At 45.4% G+C, this 22590-nt stretch overlaps 1 pseudogene; it reads right to left on the reverse strand.

The window, feature by feature from the left end:
- LOC125516665 overlaps window positions 1–22590 on the reverse strand; it is a 45004-nt pseudogene that overhangs the window by 20913 nt on the left and 1501 nt on the right.

Here is a 22590-nt window from a genome sequence, read left to right on the forward strand (position 1 = left end):
GTGTGACCGAGTGGAACGACTCGGTGGCACCGAGATGCAAAACTCTGTGCAGTTTTTGCAACTCGGTGTGACCGAAAAGTTCAAATCGGTTGCACCGAGATCGAAAACCTAGATCAACTTAATGAACTCGGTAGGACCGAAATGGAGTATCGGTCAGACCGAGATTCATAAAGAGGTTTTGGAAGTTTAAGTCTATGAAGAATCGGGGACTCCGAGCGCTCCTCACACAGAGTGGTTCGAATCTGACTTGATCAAATTTTGTGATGCAGCATGAATAGAGTTTGAGATGAGAAAAGCATAGATAGCTAGAGGAGGTTCTTAGGCATTCTTGTCCATCCACTTGGCAAAAGAAGATAAAGCCAAACAATCAAAGCAACAAGTGGATGTCCTCGAATGAGTAAAATATGCAATCAGCATGCTCACACAATAAGATGGCAAATGAAATATGTGGCAAAGCATGCACAACCAATTCTGGCATCTATCAAGCAATTTGCGATGACTAGGTCATCTATATATGAGTATATTGACTTAGGAGTCAAGTGAGAACACTTGATCGTAGGTCATACTCATCGTTTAAGCTCAAGTGGGGTTACCACTTTTACATAAAGCATTGTTTTGTTCACATCTTTAGAGTTGCTTTAACTCAAGTCTTAGAGTAAAGCTCCCCCTAGATGTGATATCCCCCCTAAGAGGGATGAACTAACCTTGGGTTTTGTCGATGATGACTTCATGTAGATATTGAAGATGTGGATGCTCAATGTTGATGTAGATCTCTTGGAGCTATCCTTTTGAGTGAATTGCACTTTCAATACCTACATGGGTTAGTCCCACAAGGAACAAACAAGGATATCCATAGACATAGAGTGATGCACACACAAGATGATGTCCATGAAAACTTTAGGTTACCTTGTCCCTTGTCTTACCAACAAGAGGGTTTGTGACTCCTTGAACTAGTGCAAGATGTGGAAGTTGATTGCACTTGTTCTCGCCAAAATGATAAGAGTGAAGTATGTTGGCGGAGTCACCCTCAAGAACTCTCTAGTTCTTCTTCTTTTGGATCCACATCATCTTGATGGGAATCCTTGGAGTTGTAGTCGTACTTGATGAAGTGGAACTTGAAGTAGTCTTGGGAATCCACTTGACTAAGGTCTTAGGAGCTTCTTCAAATGCATCAATTTCCTCTTGAAGCTTGTCCTTGCCTTTTTGCTCGTAGTCTTGTGGTGGAAGATCATCTTGAGCTTGTGTCCCTTTGAAAAACTTCTCTTGTTGAGGGACAAACTTTGTCTTGGGGTATTGATCTTCTTCCCATTCAACTCCATTGGCATTGAACTTTCGTTCAAAACCAACACCATGATTCTTCCGGTGCATTCCTTGCTTGCACACAATTTCCTCAAATTGCTTACTCCCGGCAAGGCTTTTGTACACTCCTTTCTCTATAATTCCCTTCAATAAGCTATTTTCTTGCTCAAGTGTAACTTGGCTAAGAGAATCATTAGTGGAATCAAGAGAACTACTAGAAGCAACAATATTGGATTTAGCATGATCATTGTTACTACTAGAGGAAGAATCTTTCTTGATAGACTTGACTTGAGGCATGTAAGTGGATAAGAGTAAACGCTTGGCAATGTAAGGAGAACTTTTCTTGCGGAGATCATCATTGATTGCTTTTAAGAACTCATGCTCTTGCTCAAGATTGAGCTTTTCAAAGCGTAGCTTCTCATGAGCTCTTAAAAGTTCTCGATGATCTTCGAAGATAGTGTCATGAGCTAACTTAAGAGTTTTTAGTTCTTTAGTTAGGGCCTCAATCTTCTCCTTATCATTGTCACTTGTTTTATCTTGATTAGCATGATTAATTGGTCTTTCATCATAGTATTCATCACTAGAGTTGTCACCAATCAAATCATCACCTAACAAGTCATCTTCATCACTATTGAAATCAACATACTCGGGGTGTGTTACCTTAGGACCTTTGGCCATGAAGCATCTTCCAATTCCTTCGTTTGGTGAGTCAAATATGTCGTAGGAGTTGGTTGACACAAGTGCTAGACCGGCAACACCTTCATCTTGAGTATCTTCGGAGTCAGAGTGATAACTTCTCTCGGAGTGGCTGTCGGAGTCGGAGCCGGATACCCATTCACCAGCATGAGCTTGATGTTTTCGTCTTGTGTAGCTCCTTGATGATTTTTTCCTTTCTTTCTGAATCCTTGCTTCTCCGTGAGTATCTTCATTCATAACGATCATCTCTACTCCTTCTCTCTCTTGGTGGTGATCCTTTGCTTCTTCTTTTTGGAGAATCTTGTCTTCTCTTGTAGGGAGCCGTACACTCATTGGAATAGTGTCCGGGTCTTCCACAATTGTAACAGTTTCGCTCTCGACTAGAAGATCTTTTGTCATTGTAGGACCTTGATTTGGAGCTTCTATCTTTGCTTCTATTCTTGTAGAACTTGTTGAAGTTCTTCACCATTAAGCTCAATTCTTCATTGAAGTCTTGTTTCTCACTAGATGATGTTGGGGCTTCACATGAGGCTTTGTAGGCACCACTTGATTTGTTGTGAAGTTCCTCTTTATCCTTAAGTGACATCTCATGAGCAACAATTCTTCCAATCACTTCCGTTGGCTTGAGATCTTTGTAATTGGGCATCATTTGGATCAATGTGCACACGGTATCATATTTTCCATCCAAGGCTCTTAGGATCTTCTTGATGATAAATTTATCGGTCATCTCTTCACTTCCTAAGCCGGCAATCTCATTTGTGATGAGAGCAAGCCTAGAGTACATTTCAGCGACACCTTCACCATCCTTCATCTTGAACTTGTCAAGTTGGCTTTGAAGCACATCCAACTTGGATTCCTTGACGGAGTCGGTACCTTCGTGCATATCAATCAAAGTGTCCCAAATTTCCTTTGCATTCTCAAGGCGGCTGATTTTGTTGAATTCTTCGGGGCACAATCCGTTGAAGAGAATATCACAAGCTTGAGCATTGTATTGCAACATCTTCAACTCTTCCGCGGTAGCTTCACGGTTTGGTTCTCTCCCATCAAAGAAGTCACCTTGCAAACCAACACACACAATAGCCCAAACGGCGGGGTTATGTCCAAGAATATGCATTTTCATTTTATGCTTCCAACTAGAAAAATTAGTACCATCAAAGTAAGGACCTCTACGGTGATAATTTCCCTCACTAGACGCCATACTCTCCTAGGTTGTGAAACCAAGGCTATGACCACCAAAAGCTATGGAGATCAAGCAAATGGAGACCAAAGCTCTGATACCACTTGTGGGATCGAAAGTATGTCTAGAGGGGGGTGATTAGACTACTTGACCAAATAAAAACTTAACCTTTTCCCAATTTTAGTTCTTGGCAGATTTTAGCTATTTTAGGACAAGTCAAGCAATCATCACACAATTCAAGCAAGCATGCAAAGAGTATATTGGCAGCGGAAAGTAAAGCATGCAACTTGCAAGAATATAAAGGGAAGGGTTTGGAGATTTCAAACGCTATTGGAGACACGGATGTTTTTCCCGTGGTTCGGATAGGTGGTGCTATCCTACATCCACGTTGATGGAGACTTCAACCCACGAAGGGTAACGGTTGCGCGAGTCCACACAGGGCTCCACCCAAGGGCAACGGTTGCGCGAGTCCACGAAGGGCTCCACCCACGAAGGATCCACGAAGAAGCAACCACCCACAAAGGGTCCACGAAGTAGCAACCTTGTCTATCCCACCATGGCCGTCGCCCATGAAGGACTTGCCTCACTAGCGGTAGATCTTCACGAAGTAGGCGATCTCCTTGCCCTTACAAACTCCTTGGTTCACTCCACAATCTTGTCGGAGGCTCCCAAGTGACACCTAGCCAATCTAGGAGACACCACTCTCCAAGGAGTAACAAATGGTGTGTAGGTAATGAACTCCTTGCTCTTGTGCTTCAAATGATAGTCTCCCCAACACTCAACTCTCTCTCATAGGATTTGGATTTGGTGGAAAGAAGATTTGAGTGGAAAGCAACTTGGGAAGGCTAGAGATCAAGATTCATATGGTAGGAATGGAATGTCTTGATCTCAACACATGAGTAGGTGGTTCTCTCTCAGAACAAATGAGTTGGAATGGTGTGTGTGTTCTGATGGCTCTCTCTTTTAATGAGAAAGAGGTGGAGGGGTATATATAGCCTCCACACAAAATCCAACCATTACACAGTTTTCCAATCTCGGTGGGACCGAATCATAAAACTCGGTCGGACCGAAAATGTAAACCTAGTGACCGATAGGAATTTCGGTGGGACTGACATGCAACTCGGTAGAACCGATTCGGTTAGGGTTTGGGCATAACGTAATCTCGGTGAGACCGATCACACAAACTCGGTGAGACCGAGTTTGGTAATTAGCTAACCAGAGAGTTGGTCAGGCAAACTCGATGGGACCGATTTGCTTTTTCGGTGGGACCGAGTGAAACTCGGTGAGACCGAAAAGTTACAAAGGGGAAACACTGAGTTTACATTGCAATCTCGGTGGGACCGATTCGCTCTTTCGGTAGGACCGAAAAGTTACAAAAGGGAAACGGAGAGTTTGCAACCCCATCTCGGTGGGACCGAGAACCTTATCGGTAGGACCGAATTGCTAGGGTTTGGCAGTGGCTAATGACAAGTGAAACTCGGTGGCGCCGGATAGGAAAAATCGGTAGGACCGAGTTTGGCTTAGAGTATAGGTCATATGTGGATATGGGAAAGTAGTTGAGGGTTTTGGAGCATATCATTAAGCACATGAAGCAAGAGGCTCATTAAGCAACACCTCGTCCCTCCTTAATAGTATTGGCTTTTCCTATGGACTCAATGTGATCTTTGATCACTAAAATATAAAATGAAGAGTCTTGAGCTTTTGAGCTTGAGCCAATCCATTGTCCTTAGCATTTTGAGGGTTCCACTTTCATATCCATGCCATGCCAATCATTGAGCTTTCCTGAAATAATCATCTTGGAATAGCATTAGCTCAATGAGCTATATGTTGTTATGAATTACCAAAACCACATAGGGATAGTTGCACTTTCATGGTCGCTGTTCGGCAAGGTTTCGAGTCCCTAAAGACTTATGCCGCTTAGAGCGAGGGGCCGGCCCTATCCGGCTTAAAGGCATGTATCGTGCCCCGAATTCGGCCTTCCGAATACCAGGGGCTTCGCCGAAATTTAGAATTATAGAATTCTATGGCTAAGTGAGAGTGATAAAGCATTATTAGTCCGGTTGCCTTGTTCGTTGTGCTGAGCGCCTCCCTTAAAGGACCCAAAAATGGGAACAAGAGTGCTCAGGTTTATCCCGAACACCCCAGCACTCGTGGCATGGGGGCAGAAGCCGAGGACTAGCCATCTCTCAGATTGGATAAACAACCAAACATAAGGTAATATTTTAAAATAAGCGTTGCATAGCGCATATGAAACAAGTTTTCATCATACAGGATCACACAGGCAAGTTTCACTCACATATTACATCTTTCGTGCACTCGTCCGCTATGAGAAGGGCACCCTTCAGAACACCCTCGTAGTACATCTCGGGGTGACGATGCTCCTTGCCCTCCGGCGGCCCTTCCTTGAACAGCTTCACGGCGTCTAGCTTGACCCATTGCAACTTCACACGGGCGAAAGCTCGGTGTGCACCTTCGATGCAGATGGACCGCTTGATGACTTCCAGCCATGGGCAGGCATCCACAAGCCGCCTCAGCAGGCCGAAGTAGCTGTTCGGAAGGGCGTTGCTAGGCCACAGTCGGACTATAAAGCCCTTCATGGCCTGTTCGGCCGCCTTGTGGAACTTGACCAGCTGCTTTAGCTGGTCGCTCACAGACACTGGGTGTTTGGTCCCAGTATATTGGGCCCAAAACAACTTCTCTGTGGAGCTTCCATCCTCGGCCCAGTAAAACTTCGTGGCATTCGACACGCTGCGGGGCAAATCTGCGAATGCTCCTGGAGAGCTCTGGATTCGGGTAAGTAATCGGTAATTTACTTTTACATGCTTGCTTTGCATATAGAATGCCTTACCCGCCGCTATTTTCTTCATCGTGTCGATCTCCTGGAGGGCCTTTTGGGCTTCGGCCTTGGCACTTTTTGCGCTCTCGAGGGCCGCAGCTAGCTCAGACTCTCGCGTCTTCGAGTCAAGCTCCAACGCCTCGTGCTTCGTCATGAGAGCCTGGAGCTCTTGCTGCACCTCGCCCACCCGAGCCTCTTGCCTTTCTCGCTCGGGGCGCTCCTTGGCCGCTTTATCTTCGGCCTCGGACAGCGCTTGCTTTAGGGTCGCCATTTCGTACATGGCCCTTGGCAAATTCATCATGATCCTGTCATTTTGCAATCGCATTCTTTTTATACATCTCCATAGACTAGGTACTACTTACCTTTGTTCTCCTCGAGCTGCCTCTTGGCAAGGCCGATGTAACGCCCTCGATGCGGCTATAGCTCCCACGTGTCGAGGCACGACTTAGAGACATAACCGCATTGAAAGCAATGTCGCAAGTCAAGCAATCATTACAACATCCCATGTAATACATAATAAAAGGGGGAGATACATAGTTGGCTTACACTCGCCACGTCACATCAGAGTACATAAATAACATCCATCAAACAATCACTCATGGCCCGACTACGGCGCCAAAATAGAAGAAAAACCCAACATGCGACAAGGCCCTGAATCAAACCCCGACTAGGCACCACTACTGATCATCGGGAAAGGAAACATAATAACGCTGAGAGTCCTCGTCGAACTCCCACTTGAGCTCGTACTCGTCACCTGGAGCGAATCACCTGGACCTGCATCTGGAATTATAGTATCTGTGAGCCACAGGGACTCAGCAATCTCGCACCCACGCGATCAAGACTATTTAAGCTTATAGGACAGGTACGGCAATATAAGTGGAGCTGCAGCAAGCGACTAGCATATATGGTGGCTAACTTATACGCAAATGAGAGCGAGAAGAGAAGGCGAAGCACGAGCGAGAAGCTAAAGGAACATCCTGCGCAAGCATAACTCCAACACCGTGTCCACTTCCCGGACTCCGCCGAGAAGGGGCCATCACGGTAACACACACGGTTGATTCATTTTAATTAATTTTAGTTAAAGTTATCTACAACCGGACATTAACAAATTCCCATCTGCCCATAACCGCGGGCACGGCTTTCGAAAGTTCAAACCCTGCAGGGGAGTCCCAACTTAGCCCATAACAAGCTCTCACGGTCAACGAAGGAATAGACCTCCACCCGAGACACACCGATCAGACTCGGCAACCCGGTACAACAAGACAATTCGACAGGTTAAAACAAGACCAGCAACACCGCCCGAATGTGCCGACAAATCCCGATAGGAGCTGCACATATCTCTTTCTCAGGGCACACTCAGATAAGCAATCCGTACAACTAAAACTAGCCCTCGAGTTTCCCCGAGGTGGCGCTGCAAGGGGCTCTAGTTGGACCAACACTCAGAGGAGCACTGGCCCGGGGGGGGGGGTTAAATAATGACCCTCGGGCTCCGGAAACCCAAGGGAAAGAAGAGGCTAGGTGGCAAAATGGTAAAGCCAAGGTTGGGCATTGCTGGAAAAGCTTTAATCAAGGCGAACTATCAAGGGGTTCCCATTATAACCCAACCGCGTAAGGAACGCAAAATCCGGGAACATAACACCGATATGACGGAAACTAGGGCGGCAAGAGTGGAACAAAACACTAGGCGAAGAGGCCGAGCCTTCCACCCTTTACCAAGTATATAGATGCATTAAGATAACATCAATATAATGATATCCCAACAAGTAAATAAATGTTCCAACAAGGAACGCCTCCAATCTTCACCTGCAACTAGCAACGCTATAAGAGGGGCTGAGCAAAGCGGTAACATAGCCAATCAACGGTTTGCTAGGACAAGGTGGGTTAGAGTTCAATCATGCAATTAGGTGGCTGACAAGCAAAAGGTAGGCATCGTAGCATTGGCAAAGCAAGAGCGAGCAAACTAGCATAGCAAAGATAGTAGTGATTTCGAGGGTATGATCATCTTGCCTGCACAATTGTCAGAGTTGACTGGATCCTCACAAGCAAACTCAACGGGCTCCTCGGTAGCGAACTCGTCTCCCGGTTCTACCCAACAAGACAAACAAACAACTAGGATACAATCAACCACGTGCAAGAACAAGCAATATGATGAAATGATGATATGCTATATGGAATGCGATGCGGGATGCAAAATGCAAGATATGACAGGAAATGCATGAACCTGGCCTCAACTTGGAATTCCAAGGGTGCCACTGGATAGAGGGTATGAAATCGCTTGAAAACGATATAAAACGATATAAAGATCATTGGAATCGGAGTTACGGTTTGGAAATGGCAAGCGTTTTAAGATATGACACCGGTCTGCGATTTACAGCAAGTAGGCATCTAAACGCAACGAAATGAACATGCTAAAGCCACCAATCATGACAACAAAATACATGGCAGGGATGCACACAAGATGCTTAACAAAAGACTAGCACTGAGCCACGGCCAATTCATCCATTAAGAGGTTCAAACAAGCATGGCAAAAACACAAATGCAAAACAGATTCCAGACTTAGTGAAATTAACACTAGTCCGAAATTTCAGATCACGAAGCCCTCTTCGGAGCAGCAAAACAACATGATACATGACCTGATTAAGACAAGTAAGAACATGGCCTGGAGCTACTCAACAAGCTTAACAAAAGACCCAAATCGACCTAGGGCCAAAAGGGTTCACAAAATATATTAACGGGCACACGAACATAGCTAAAACACAATCAGTTTTCAGACTTGGTGAAAACTGAGACATGCTGAAATATAACTCACGAAGGCATGTAAACGAGCTCGATGCACTCACCACGGTGCAAGTCATGGCAAGGAAAGCATACATCCATTAATAAGGCACAAAATACAAAGCTATACATGGCAATAACAATGGCATAGCATGCACGGATCATCTACAATAACAACGGCAAAATCGCAAACGAGTTGACGATCTGCCTAGATTCACCACGAAGCAAAAGTAGAGCTCGATTGACTCAAGCTATGGTGCTCCATAATTGCAAACAAAGACATGGATGGAGAGAGCATAACATGATTACCAAAACTCCTTTACTGATCATCCTCAAAAGAGGCACGGATCACTAGGAAACAAGCTGAACATATGGCATCATGAACTAAAATATCCCAGACTTCCCAGGTGCCTCTCTTTGCAAGGTTGCACAAGTCACCACACACATCCTAAAAATGCATGGGTTGCACCTCTAGAAAGAAGACAAAATCCTTAATAAAACATATGAAGGACTCACAGGCATAGCATGCACACAATAATCATGGCAAAAATGACAAAAGTCTAAGATGAACTAGCAGATGTGACAATTAACTCACAAAGCCTCCTTCTAACAGCATTTAGGGCATCAAGATGAGTTCAAATGAAACTGATGCAATGGAATGAAATGATGTACTCGTCGAGGCGAACATTTTGATATATAATATACCCAAATCGGAGCTACGGATGCAAAATTACGGGCGGTCAAAGTAGGCATAAAAATCTGGACGGAGAGGGAAAAGTCAACCGTTAGGTCAAAACGGATCTCAGATCCAGATTTGCACGAGAACCGAGGTCGGCCGGAGAAGCTCGCCGGAGTTGTCGGGGAAGACGCCGGAGGTCGCCGGAGAGGCAGATCCGGCCAGCCCCGGCCGGATCCGGTGGCGGAGGTGGCGGCAGCGGCCGGCGGGGTTCTCGGGGCGCGGGCGCGCGGGCGAGGGATGCGCGGGGCGGCGGTGGCCGGTGCGGCGGCGGGGCGATGACGCGGGCCGGGAGGGCCCCCGTGGGCCTGCGGGCCGGCGGCCGCCGCGATGTGGTCCTGCCACGTGGCGGCTGACGAGTGGGCGGGCTGCGGCGGCGGACGCTGTCCGGCCGGGGGCGGACACGTCCATCGGTGGAGATCTTTTTTTTTGAGTAGGGTTTGGACGGGGAAGACGAGATCCGAAAATGCAGGGGGTATTTATAGACATAAGTGGAGTTAGGAGAGTCCAAATGAGGTGCGGTTTTCGGCCATGCGATCGTGATCGAATGCTCTAGGGCATGGAGCAGAGTTTGGTGGGTTTTGGGCCAAATTTGAGGGGTGTTGGGCTGCAACACACACGAGGCCTTTTCGGTCCCTCGGTTAACCGTTGGAGTATCAAACGAAGTCCAAATGATACGAAACTTGACAGGCGGTCTACCGGTAGTAAACCAAGGCCGCATGACAAGTCTTGGTCCAATCCGGAAATGCTTAACCCCCACACACGAAAGAAAGCTAGAAATGGCCACCGGAGGAGAACGAAGCGCCGGAATGCAAAATGGACAACGGGGAAAATGCTCGAATGCATGAGATGAACACGTATGCAAATGCAATGCACATGACGACATGATATGAGATGCATGAAAACGAGAACAACACACGGAGACAAAGACCCGAACGCGAGAAATAAATATAACTTAACGCCGGAAACGGCAAGAGTTGGAGTGCAAATAGGGAAAGTTACATCTGGGGCGTTACAGCCGAGCTCTTCATGGGACCCTTTAAGGTCCTGCTTCAATACGGCGACCTCCGTAGTCAGTGCGGCTGACGCCAGCAGCGAAGCCTGCATATGCATATTAACATACTTATATTAGACTCCTGCTATATTGTTTGGTCCTCTGTTCGGCTTTTCTTTGTGAACACCGAATAGAGCATCAGGGGCTACTGTCTATGCGGTAATATTTTTTCTATATTTTAAACACTTACCTCAAAGCCTGTTAGAAGGCTGGCACAGGTTTCAGTCAATCCGCTCTTGGCGGACTGAACCTTCTGGATCACCGCACTCATAATAGTGCGGTGCTCCTCGTTGATGGAAGCACTGCGAAGCGCTTCCAGCAGATTGTCCGGCGCCTCTGGATAGACAGAGGTCACCGGTATAGGCGTCTTGCCCCTCTTGGAAGGAGGCCGCCTGCCCGAGTCCGGAACCACTGGCGGTTCCGGCGCGGTGTTCGGCTGAGGGCCGAACTCGGAGCCCTCAGGGGCCTTGTCCCCTCTGCTCCCGGAGTCCGGAAGGCCGCCTTGAGGCGCCTCCGAGACTGTCTCCCCTCGACCCGGTGCCTCTCGAGACAATACCTCGGCATCGTCCGCAAGGTGAGGGGAGGTGGTGGTCGTAACTGGATCACTATCCATATCCGACGAGCCCAGGGAGCCTTCTAACGATACATCGATACGGGCTCATGGCGGCCTGCATATTCATATTCGGCGTTAGGTGAAGCAGTGCGATAAAGGAATGCTATGAGTTACTCTGGTATCCGAATACTTACGACTTCCCCAGGGGCTTGGCCCTGGGAAGCCACTCGTCTTCGCCGTCGGCGGCGGTGGTAGAGCTGTCCGGAAGGAGAGTCCTTCCTTTCTTGGACCCTTCGGCCTCCCCAGTTGGGGCGGCCTTCCTTTTCTTTTCTTCCCCGTCTGGAGGGGGAGCATCTTCTTCTGCCTCCTCGTCTTCGGGGGAGGAGTGCGTCGTAGAGTCATCAGACGGTGAGTCCAATGACGCCTGGCGTCGGGAACTCTTTCGGGTTCCCTTGGCCTTCTTGGTCTTCTCCGGCACCTTGTAAGGAGCCGGAGTCAGCATCTTCATCAGAAGAGTGTCTATTGGGACCTCGGGCAATGGAGCCGGACAGTCGTTCTGTCCGGCCGTCTCCTGCCAGTCCTGTCAAATGTACGGGAGTTTATATCCCGCATGGAGTCAAACTATGAAAAACTAGTATCCTGTAAGAGGTAAAACAACTTACCGCGCTGGCTTGGCGCTTCGCGCTGAATCCACGATCCTCAATAGTGGGAGGGGGAACCTCGACGCTCTTGAATAGCACCTTCTAGGCATCTTCATGAGTTGGGTCGAAGAGCCTGTTCAGAATTCGGTGCTGCGCCGGGTCGAACTCCCACAAGTTGAAAGCCCGTTGTTGGCACGGGAGGATCCGGCGGTTGAGCATGACCTGGACTATGTTGACAAGTTTGAGCTTCTTGTTCACCATGTTTTGAATACATGTTTGGAGTCCGGTCAGCTCTCCCGAACTACCCCTGGACAGGCCCTTCTCTTGCCAGGAGGTGAGCCGCATGGGGAAGCCAGATCGGAACTCGGGGGCCGCTGCCCATTTAGTGTCACACGGCTCGGTGATGTAGAACTACCCCGATTGCCACCCCTTTATGGTCTCCACGAAGGAGCCCTCGAGCCATGTGACGTTGGGCATCTTGCCCACCATGGCGCCTCCGCACTCCGCCTGGCGGCCGCTCACTACCTTCGGCTTGACATTGAAAGTCTTCAGCCATAAGCCGAAGTGGGGCTTGATGCGGAGGAAGGCCTCGCACACGACGATAAACGCCAAGATGTTGAGGATGAAGTTCGGGGCCAGATCGTGGAAATCCAGGCCGTAGTAGAACATGAGCCCCTGGATGAATGGGTGGAGAGGGAATCCCATTACGCGGAGGAAATGGGTAAGGAACACTACTCTCTCATGGGGCCTGGGGTGGGGATGAGCCGCCCTTCATCTGGGAGCCGGTGCGTGATGTCGTCGGGCAGGTATCCGGCTCTCCTCAGCTTCTTGATGTGTCCCTCCGTGACGGAGGAGACCATCTACCTGCCTCCCGCTCCGTACATGGTTGGAGAAGGTCGAGGTGGGAAATGCGAACTTGGGCGCTGGAGCTCGAGTGTGCAAAGATGGATGAGCAAAGGAGGAAGAAGGCGTGGATGAAAAGGTAAATCCTTATCCCTTTATATGGGCGAACGAAACTATGCGTCCCCACTAGCCTGGTAAAACTCGCTTGTCCCCCAAGCGCCGTAATCGATGGTGCGGTTGGGTTACCCACACCCGTATTGATGATAATCCCGTGATAAGGGGACACGATCTCTGCTTTGACAGAGACGTGTCAAAAAACTGCCTCGTGTTATGTGCGGGGCTAGTTAAAGGAAATGGTTCGAATAATCACCGGGCCGTGACATAATGTCGTGTTGCCAAAACAAGTCAGCGGATTGGATTTGTGGAAATATTATTCTCTCTACGGTGGTATGTGGAACTTACTATCCTTATATTCAAATTCTTCCGTGGTGTATTCAGAGGAGGAACCCGCCTTGCAATGCCGAAAACAATACTGCACGGCGGATTCATCGTCATTGAAAGCCTGGTTCAGGGGCTACTCAGGGAGTCCTGGATTATGGGGTCTCCGGACAGCCGGACTATATCCATTTGCCGGACTGTTAGACTATGAAGATACAAGATTGAAGACTCTGTCTCGTGTCCGGATGGGACTCTACTTGGCGTGGAAGGAGAGCTAGGCAATACGGATATGTGTATCTCCTCCTTTGTAACCGACCTTGTGTAACCCTAACCCTCTCCGGTGTCTATATAAACCGGAGGGTTTTAGTTCGTAGGACAACATACAATCATACCATAGGCTAGCTTCTAGGGTTTAGCCTCTCTGATCTCGTGGTAGATCTACTCTTGTACTACCCAAATCATCAATATTAATCAAGCAGGACGTAGGGTTTTACCTCCATCAAGAGGGCCCGAACCTGGGTAAAACATCGTGTCCCCTGCCTCCTGTTACCATCCGCCTTAGACACATAGTTCGGGACCCTCTACCCGAGATCCGTCGATTTTGACACCGACAGCCTCCTACTGGATTGATACCTTGGTTCTCAAAAACTGAGGGAAATACTTACGCTGCTCTACTGCATCACCCTTTCCTCTTCCAGGGAAAACCAACGCAGTGCCCAAGAGGTAGCAAGAAGGATTTATGGCGCCGTTGCCGGGGAGTCTATCGAAAAGTCAACATACCAAGTACCCATCACAAATCCTTATCTCACGCATTACATTATTTTCCATTTGCCTCTCGTTTTCCTCTCCCCCCACTTCACCGTTGCCGTTTTATTTGCCCTCTCTCTATCCTCTCTCTCTTTTTTCTATTCACCTCTTTTTGCTCGTTTCTTGTTTGCTTGTGTGTCGATTTGCTTGCTTGTCATTATGGCTAGTCCCCTATCTTCTCTGTTGTCTCCCGAAAATGAAGTTCTTAATTTTAAGCAAAGGGAAGGATACAACCTAAAAGACGCTTGGTATAGAATTTGCAATGCTCAAAATAGATCTACCAGGAAGCAATCTAGTTCTATTCTTCTTCGCAATTTTTATGTACGTGTTATTCCTTGGCACATATATGTCCTTGATACCATTACCGGAGGGAACTTCTTGGGTAGCCACACTTTTGATTCCTATAATGCTATGATAGATTTGTTTGGCTCACCCCCTCTTTTGGTTAATGGAACTATGTTAACTTTGGAGCATGTAATGAAAAAACTTGAAATTATTGAAAATAAAGTTGCTACCGTAGAGTTAATTGAAAATTTCGATAAAAAGATCCACAACCAAATTAGACAATATGGATCTAAAGTAGGAGTCACTTTGAAAAATATTAAGGAGAATGAACCCATAGTTAATGAAAGAATAAATCATGATTCCACTAGAATCGATAAATTTGAGGGTATCATTACCAACATGGGAACCGCTTTTTCTTCCGTAAAGAATACCCCAAGTACTCCAACTAAAATTTCCAAGCTCATGTATGTTCCTAAAAATAAGGGTGAATCCTCTAGCAAAGAAACTGCGGATCTCAGATCTATAAGTATTCATCCTAATCTTTTTACTATCATTAAGGAACCATTTGCTACTAATGATTTTTTCGATTTTGTGCCTAGAAGTTTTATTGTTGATAAAAGGAAAGAAACTCCTAAAGGTGATAGATGTCTCATTAAAGAATTACCAACTAAAGATACCTAAATCTATCTTCTCTTTTATGCCTAGCTAGGGGCGTTAAACGATAGCGCTTGTTGGGAGGCAACCCAATTTTATTTTTATTCCTTGATTTTTGCTCCTGTTTAGTAATAAATAATTTATCTAGCCTCTGTTTTGGTTGTGTTTTTTGTGTTTAATTAGTGTTTGTGCCAAGTAGAACCATTGGGAAGACTTGGGGAAAGTCTTTTTAATCTTGCTGTAAAAACAGAAACTTTAGCGCTCACAAGAACTGCTGCCATTTTTATTTGGGAAGTGCTATTTAGTTAATTCCTTTTGCAGATGATTAATAGATAAATTACTCACGTCCAGAAATTTATTTTAGAATTTTGGGGTTCCAGATCTTGCGTTAGCTACAAATTACTACAGACTGTTCTGTTTTTGACAGATTCTGTTCTTCGTGTGTTGTTTGCTTATTTTGATGAATCTATGGCTAGTAAAATAGTTTATAATCCATACAGAAGTTGAAATACATTAGGTTTAACACCAATATAAATAAAGAATGAGTTAATTACAGTACCTTGAAGTGGTTTTTTGTTTTCTTTCGCTAACGGAGCTCACGAGATTTTCTACTTTAAGTTTTGTGTTGTGAAGTTTTCAAGTTTTGGGTAAAGATTTGATGGATTATGGAACAAGGAGTGGCAAGAGCCTAAGCTTGGGGATGCCCATGGCACCCCCAAGATAATTTAAGAAAACCTAAAAGCCAAAGCTTGGGGATGCCCCAGAAGGCATCCCCTCTTTCGTCTACTTCTATCGGTAACTTTACTTGGAGCTATATTTTTATTTACCACATGATATGTGTTTTGCTTGGAGCGTCTTGTATTATTTGAGTCTTTATTTGTTAGTTTTCCACAATCATCCTTGCTGCAAACACCTTTTTGAGAGAGACACTCATGATTCAGAAATTGTTAGAATACTCTATGTGCTTCACTTATATGATTTGAGTTATATAGTTTTTGCTCTAGTGCTTCACTTACATCTTTTAGAGCACGTTGGTAGATTTGTTTTATAGAAACCATTGTTCTCTCATGCTTCACTTAGATTATTTTGAGAATCCTACAAAACAGCATGGTAATTTTCTTTAATTATGTTAGGCATTCAAGATTAATAATAAAATTTTCTTATGAGTGTGTTGAATACTATGAGAAGTTTGAAACTTGATAATTGTTTTGAGATATGGAGATGGTGATATTAGAGTCGTGCTAGTTGAGTAGTTGTGAATTTGAGAAATTCTTGTGTTGAAGTTTGTGATTCCTGTAGCATGCACGTATGGTGAACCGTTATGTTAAGAAGTCGGAGCATGATGTATTTATTGATTGTCCTCCTTATGAGTGGCGGTCGGGGACGAGCGATGGTCTTTTCCTACCAATCTACCCCCCTAGGAGCATGCGTGTAGTACTTTGCTTCGATAACTAATAGATTTTTGCAATAAGTATGTGATTTCTTTATGACTAATGTTGAGTCCATGGATTATACGCACTCTCACCCTTCCACCATTGCTAGCCTCTCTAATACCGCACACCTTTCGCCGGTATCATACACCCACCATATACCTTCTTCAAAACAGCCACCATACCTACCTATCATGGCATTTCCATAGCCATTCCGAGATATATTGCCATGCAACTTTCCACCGTCCCGTTTACTATGACATGCTCCATCATTGTCATATTGCTTCGCATGATCATGTAGTTGATATTTTAGTTGTGGCAAAGCCACCATTCATAATTCTTTCATATAAGTCACTCATGCATCATTGCTATCCCGGTACACCGTCGCATGCATTCATATAGAGTCATACTTTGTTCCAGTATCGAGTTGTAATCATTGAGTTGTCAATAAATAGAAGTGTGATGATCATCATTCATAGAGTATTGTCCCCCAAAAAAGAGAAAGGCCAAATAAAAAAAGAAGGCCAAAAAGAGAATAAATAAAAAGGGGCAATACTACTATCTTCTTTTCCACACTTGTGCTTCAAAGTAGCACCGTGATCTTCATGATAGAGAGTCTCCTATGTTATCACTTTCATATACTAGTGGGAATTTTTCATTATAGAACTTGGCTTGTATATTCCAACGATGGGCTTCCTCAAAATGCCCTAGGTCTTCCTGAGCAAGCAAGTTGGATGCACACCCACTTAGTTTCTTTTTGTTGAGCTTTCATATACTTATAGCTCTAGTGCATCCGTTGCATGTCAATCCCTACTCACTCACATTGATATCTGTAAGTGCATCTAGTGCCACCCCTAGTTGGTTTTGGAGTATTGACGACAAACCTAGTTGAGGGACTAATGTGTTTGTGAGAATTGCAGGAAAACACAGGTAGAAGTCCCTCATTGATTCGGTTTACTACCAGAGATGACCCCTAAAAATGAATGAAGACATTGAAGTCAAAGGTGGTATATGAAGATATTCACATTGAAGACTATGACAACAGAAGACACATTATGAAGCCTATGGAACTCGAAGACTTAGATCTTTCGTAGTTCTTTTTATTTTTGTTGAGTCATAGGAACCACCGTACTGTTAAGTGGGGTCCAGGAGAAAAAGTCAGAATGACTTAAGTGATGCCTAAATCAAAAACCTATGTCTTCGACTGAAGACAATGAGAGCAAATCTTGTCCAGAGCCGGACAAGTCAGCTTTTCTTGTAGCCCAAGTAAAGTTGCCATGAGAGTTCGAAATCTGACCATTGAGACACGTGTCAGTTCCTTAGTGACCCAGGGTCATTTCGAACAAATCAGGTTGGGTTGCCAAGTGGCTATAAATAGCCCACCCCCACAACCATAAACAGTCGGCTGCTCAGATTTCAGTGCACGGCTTTTGTCGTTTGAGAGCAACCCACCTCGAAGCCTTTGAGAGAAAATTCCTAGTGAGGAGAAAAGCCCTAACCACCCAGAGCCAGAGTAAATTGGGCATCACTTAAGTCTTCTTGTTTGTGTGATCTGAAGACTTATTACACTTGAGGACTGTGAATCCTCCAGACGGTTAGGCGTCGCGTTCAGAGCATCCAAGAGACATTGTGGATTGCCAGTGAACGAAGTCTGTGAAGGTTTGGGAGTCTACCTTGAAGACTTACCAGAGTGATTGGGCGAGGACTAAGTGACCTTACCTCAAGGAGATTACGGTGAGGACTTGGTGTCCTGAACTGTGTGTTCAGGACTGGGTGTCCGGGACTGTGTGTCCAAAGGTTTAAATACCTAGCCGCTCCAACCAGACGTACAGTTGTCACAGCAACTGGAACTGGTCCAACATATCATTGTCTTCAACGAGTCACTGGTTTCATCTTCACTTCCTTCTCTTGCTGTTACTCATTGTGAAGTCATTGCGTGCTTGCTTTATCATTTGTCTTCACAACGTGAATGCATGATCTGCTTGGCTTCATAACTTCTTCCTACTTGATCCTTATTACACTGAAGCTGTTTGTCACTGTGCTTTCACTCTATTGAATACATGACCATGGCTGGCATAGTGTAATCTAACTTCCGCTGCATAGTAATAGGCATAATCTTCACTGTTTGTCTTCATAACTCCCAAGTTTTGAAGACTTTCATAAAAATCGCCTATTCACCCCCCTCTAGTCGATATAACGCACTTTCAATATCTATTGATGGGCATATCCATAGCCCGTTGATACGCCTAGTTGATGTGAGACTATCTTCTCCCTTTTTGTCTTCTCCACAACCACCATTCTATTCCACCTATAGTGCTATGCCCATGGCTCACGCTCATATATTGCGTGAAGATTGAAAAAGTTTGAGAACACCAAAAGTATGAAACAATTGCTTGGCTTGTCATCGGGGTTGTGCATGATTTGAATACTTTATGTGGTGATGATGGAGCATAGCCAGACTATATGATTTTGTATGGATAACTTTCTTTGGCCATGTTATTTTGAAGAGACATAATTGCTTAGTTAGTATGCTTGAAATATTATTATTTCTATGTCAATATTAAACTTTTGTCTTGAATCTTTCGGATCTGAATATTCATACCACAATTAAGAGAATTACATTGAAATTATGCCAAGTAGCATTCCACATCAAAAATTCTGTTTTTATCATTTACCTACTCGAGGACGAGCAGGAATTAAGCTTGGGGATGCTTGATACGTCTCCAACGTATCTATAATTTTTTATTGTTCCATGCTTTATTATATCCTATTTTGGACATTATTGGGCTTTATTATACACTTTTATATTATTTTTGGGACTAACCTATTAACTGGAGACCCAGCCCCAGAATTGCTGTTTTTTGCATATTTTAGGGTTTTGCAGAAAAAGAATATCAAATGGAGTCCAAACGGAATGAAACCTTTGGGAACGTGATTTTTGGAATGAACATGATCCAGAGGACTTGGACCCTACGTTAAGCAATCAACGAGGAAGGCACGAGGTAGGGGGCATAGATACCCCCCAGGCACGCCCTCCACCCTCGTGGGGCCCATGTTGCTCCACCGATGTACTCCTTCCTCCTATATATACCTACTTACCCCCAAACTACTAGATACGGATCCAAAACCCTAATTCCACCGCCGTAACTTTCTGTATCCACGAGATCCCATCTTGGGGCCTTTTTTGGAGCTCCACCGGAGGGGGTATCGATCACGGAGGGCTTGTACATCAACACCATAGCCTCTTCGATGAAGTGTGAGTAGTTTACTTCATACCTACAGTCCATAGTTATTAGCTAGATGGCTTCTTCTCTCTTTCTGGATCTCAATACAAAGTTCTCCCCCTCTCTTGTGGAGATCTATTCGATGTAATCTTCTTTTGCGGTGTGTTTGTTGAGATCGATGAATTGTGGGTTTATGATCAAGTTTATCTATGAACAATATTTGAATCTTCTCTGAACTCTTTTATGTATGATTGGTTATCTTTGCAAGTATCTTCGAATTATCAGTTTGGTTTGGCCAACTAGATTGATATTTCTTGCAATGGGAGAAGTGCTTAGCTTTGGGTTCAATCTTGCGGTGTCCTTTCCCAGTGACAGTAGGGGAAGCAAGTTACGTATTGTATTGTTGCCATCGAGGATAACAAGATGGGGTTTATATCATATTGCATGAGTTTATCCCTCTACATCATGTCATCTTGCTTAAAGCGTTACTTTGTTCTCTTGAACTTAATACTCTAGATTCATGCTGGATAGCGGTCGATGTGTGAAGTAATAATAGTAGATGCAGGCAGGAGTCGGTCTACTTGTCTCGGACGTGATGCCTATATACATGATCATACCTAGATATTCTCATAACTATGCTCAATTCAGTCAATTGCTTAACAGTAATTTGTTCACCCACCGTAATAATTATGCTCTCGAGAGAAGCCTCTAGTGAAACCTATGCCCCCCCGGGTCTATTTTCCATCATATTAATCTTCCAATACATATTTATTTCCTTTGCCATTTATTTTACTTGCATCTTTATTTCTCTTTATCATAAAAATACCAAAAATATTATCTTATCATATCTATCAGATCTGACTCTCGTAGGTGACCGTGAAGGGATTGACAACCCCTTTATCATGTTGGTTGCGAGGAGTTTATTTGTTTGTGTAGGTGCGAGGGACTGGTGCGTGGCCTCCTACTGGATTGATACATTGGTTCTCAAAAATTGAGGGAAATACTTATGCTGCTCTACTGCATCACCCTTTCCTCTTCAACGGAAAACCAACGCAGTGCTCAAGAGGTAGCAATAAAGCAGTATGAGGACGTGAGACATGAGAATTCATTTCTTCATGATTATCTTGTGTCCTTTCAAGCATATTCAGGTCTCCAGCAAATTCTTCAGGCATTTAAGTTCGTCTGGAGACCTGACCCTGCATAAGAGATTAGTTCTTTTGCTTCACCACCCACATCTGAAGGGGTGGCAAAGAGTGCATCATTCTGCGAGCTCCATAAGAGAAAGGTGGCATAGATGCCAATCCACTTCATTTCACATAAGAAAGGTTAGGGTAAGCATAAGAGTAAGTAGAGACATTCTTCGAGGACTTATGAACATAATGATTTGAAGAATAATGCACATATCCACAATCCTTAGATCTTCCCTGCAAAACAGAAGGGTTAGCACGATGATGTTCATATGAAGACTTTGATCCTTTTGAGGAATTTGATCCACGTAAGGAATTTGGTGCATATGAGGACTTGGATCCATATGAAGAATTTGGTCCATACGAAGAATTTGATCTGGGGTTCCTATTCTTCACAGGTGGTGTCATGATGACATTCACCTTAAGATTTTCAAGGCACCTTTTGGGAACCCAGATTTTCTTCATAGGAGAACCGTTCCTGTAGTTGGTGCCAACATATCTAGCAAATACTTCACCATTCTGATTTTGAACAGTTTATAGTTGGAGTCAAATGACTCATTAGAATAATATGAAGATTCACATCTAAAACCAGATAACGTAGATGGATCCACTGAAGGTCCCTTTGCAGCAACCCATGAGGTTTTGGGATACCGTTCAGGTTTCCAGTAGGTCCCATCAGCATTGAATTTCCTCTTGAAGGCAATACCCTCTTTCCTAGGGTGAGTGAAGTCTGAAAAAAACCTTGAACTCGTGTGGCTCGTCGCAATTAAACCCTGACCTTCGAATCCCTGAAATCGGCACCCTATACTCTGTGATCCCGGTCAATATTAACCCTTAAGCTGTTTGGAGCACCTGGAAAATATCCAACCCGGCTAGGATCAGAACCTACTGTCACTTACATCCCTGTCCCACATGTCATATTTTTCTCAACATGTCATATTTTTCTCATCATATACCTCCACAGCCTCATTCGCCCGCCTGCTCGCAATGGCGCTCCACGGCACACCCTCCGCCTTGAGAGTCGTACTCACGAGCATGCAAGGCAGCGACCGCATGGATCGCCATTCATGCATGTAAGTCGGCCTAATCCAATCGATTCAACACTGTACTATACACTAGTAGCAAGATCGATCAGTAGGCATATCAATGGACGGCAGCTAGCTAGCCTCGAATCACACGATGGCTCTAGGGCCTCCGACTTGTCCAGGCACGACGCGTGGGTGAGGATGACGACGATGGTCACCGGCCAACAGTAGTACGCGGCGAGGTCGCTGAGCGTGACACCGTGCACCTCATCGTCCACTTCGGAACGGTGCGCACCAGCAGCTTTTCAGGCACAACGCCGTCGCTGACGTGCTGACAACCAAATCAGAGCTACCTCTCTGGCGCCATGAGTCAGACCAGAAACTTGCACCACGATGTGGTCACGTGCCACTCTATGGTAGTGAGGTGCAACCGTGCTGTCATCGTATGCCATGCCGAGCGACTACCATTATGTCGAACAGTTGTAGTGTGCATGCACTCCTCAGCAGCTCACCTCGCCTCCGAGCTCACTCCGCCCGCCCCTATGGCTTACCGTGTCCTTGGATGATCTCTATAATTGCTCCTTATACCTCGATCTCTTCCCCCACTGCTCGAACTAGGCAGTTGCTTGCTCCGTCGCGAGAGCTCGCCATGCAGAACACACGCTGCATGGACGGCGACAAGACTGGCGCCCATGCGGTCATGCCTCTCAATTTTCTTTCCCATGATACACACCAGGATGTCCATGCTTCTCTGCTATCCCCACACGCCACGGTAGTCGTTGCTGTGCTGCTGGCATGGTGCTCGCCAGCGGTTGCCCACCGTCCCGTCGATGGTGCACCGTGGACAGGCAACGCAGACCATCCTCCAGACTCCACTTCCTCTACCCTGAGTCTTCAAATCCCTCGGCTTAACCTCATGCTCGTCTCAAT

This window comes from Triticum urartu, chromosome 6, assembly GCF_003073215.2.
Source record: "Triticum urartu cultivar G1812 chromosome 6, Tu2.1, whole genome shotgun sequence".
Taxonomy (NCBI): Eukaryota; Viridiplantae; Streptophyta; class Magnoliopsida; order Poales; family Poaceae; genus Triticum; species Triticum urartu.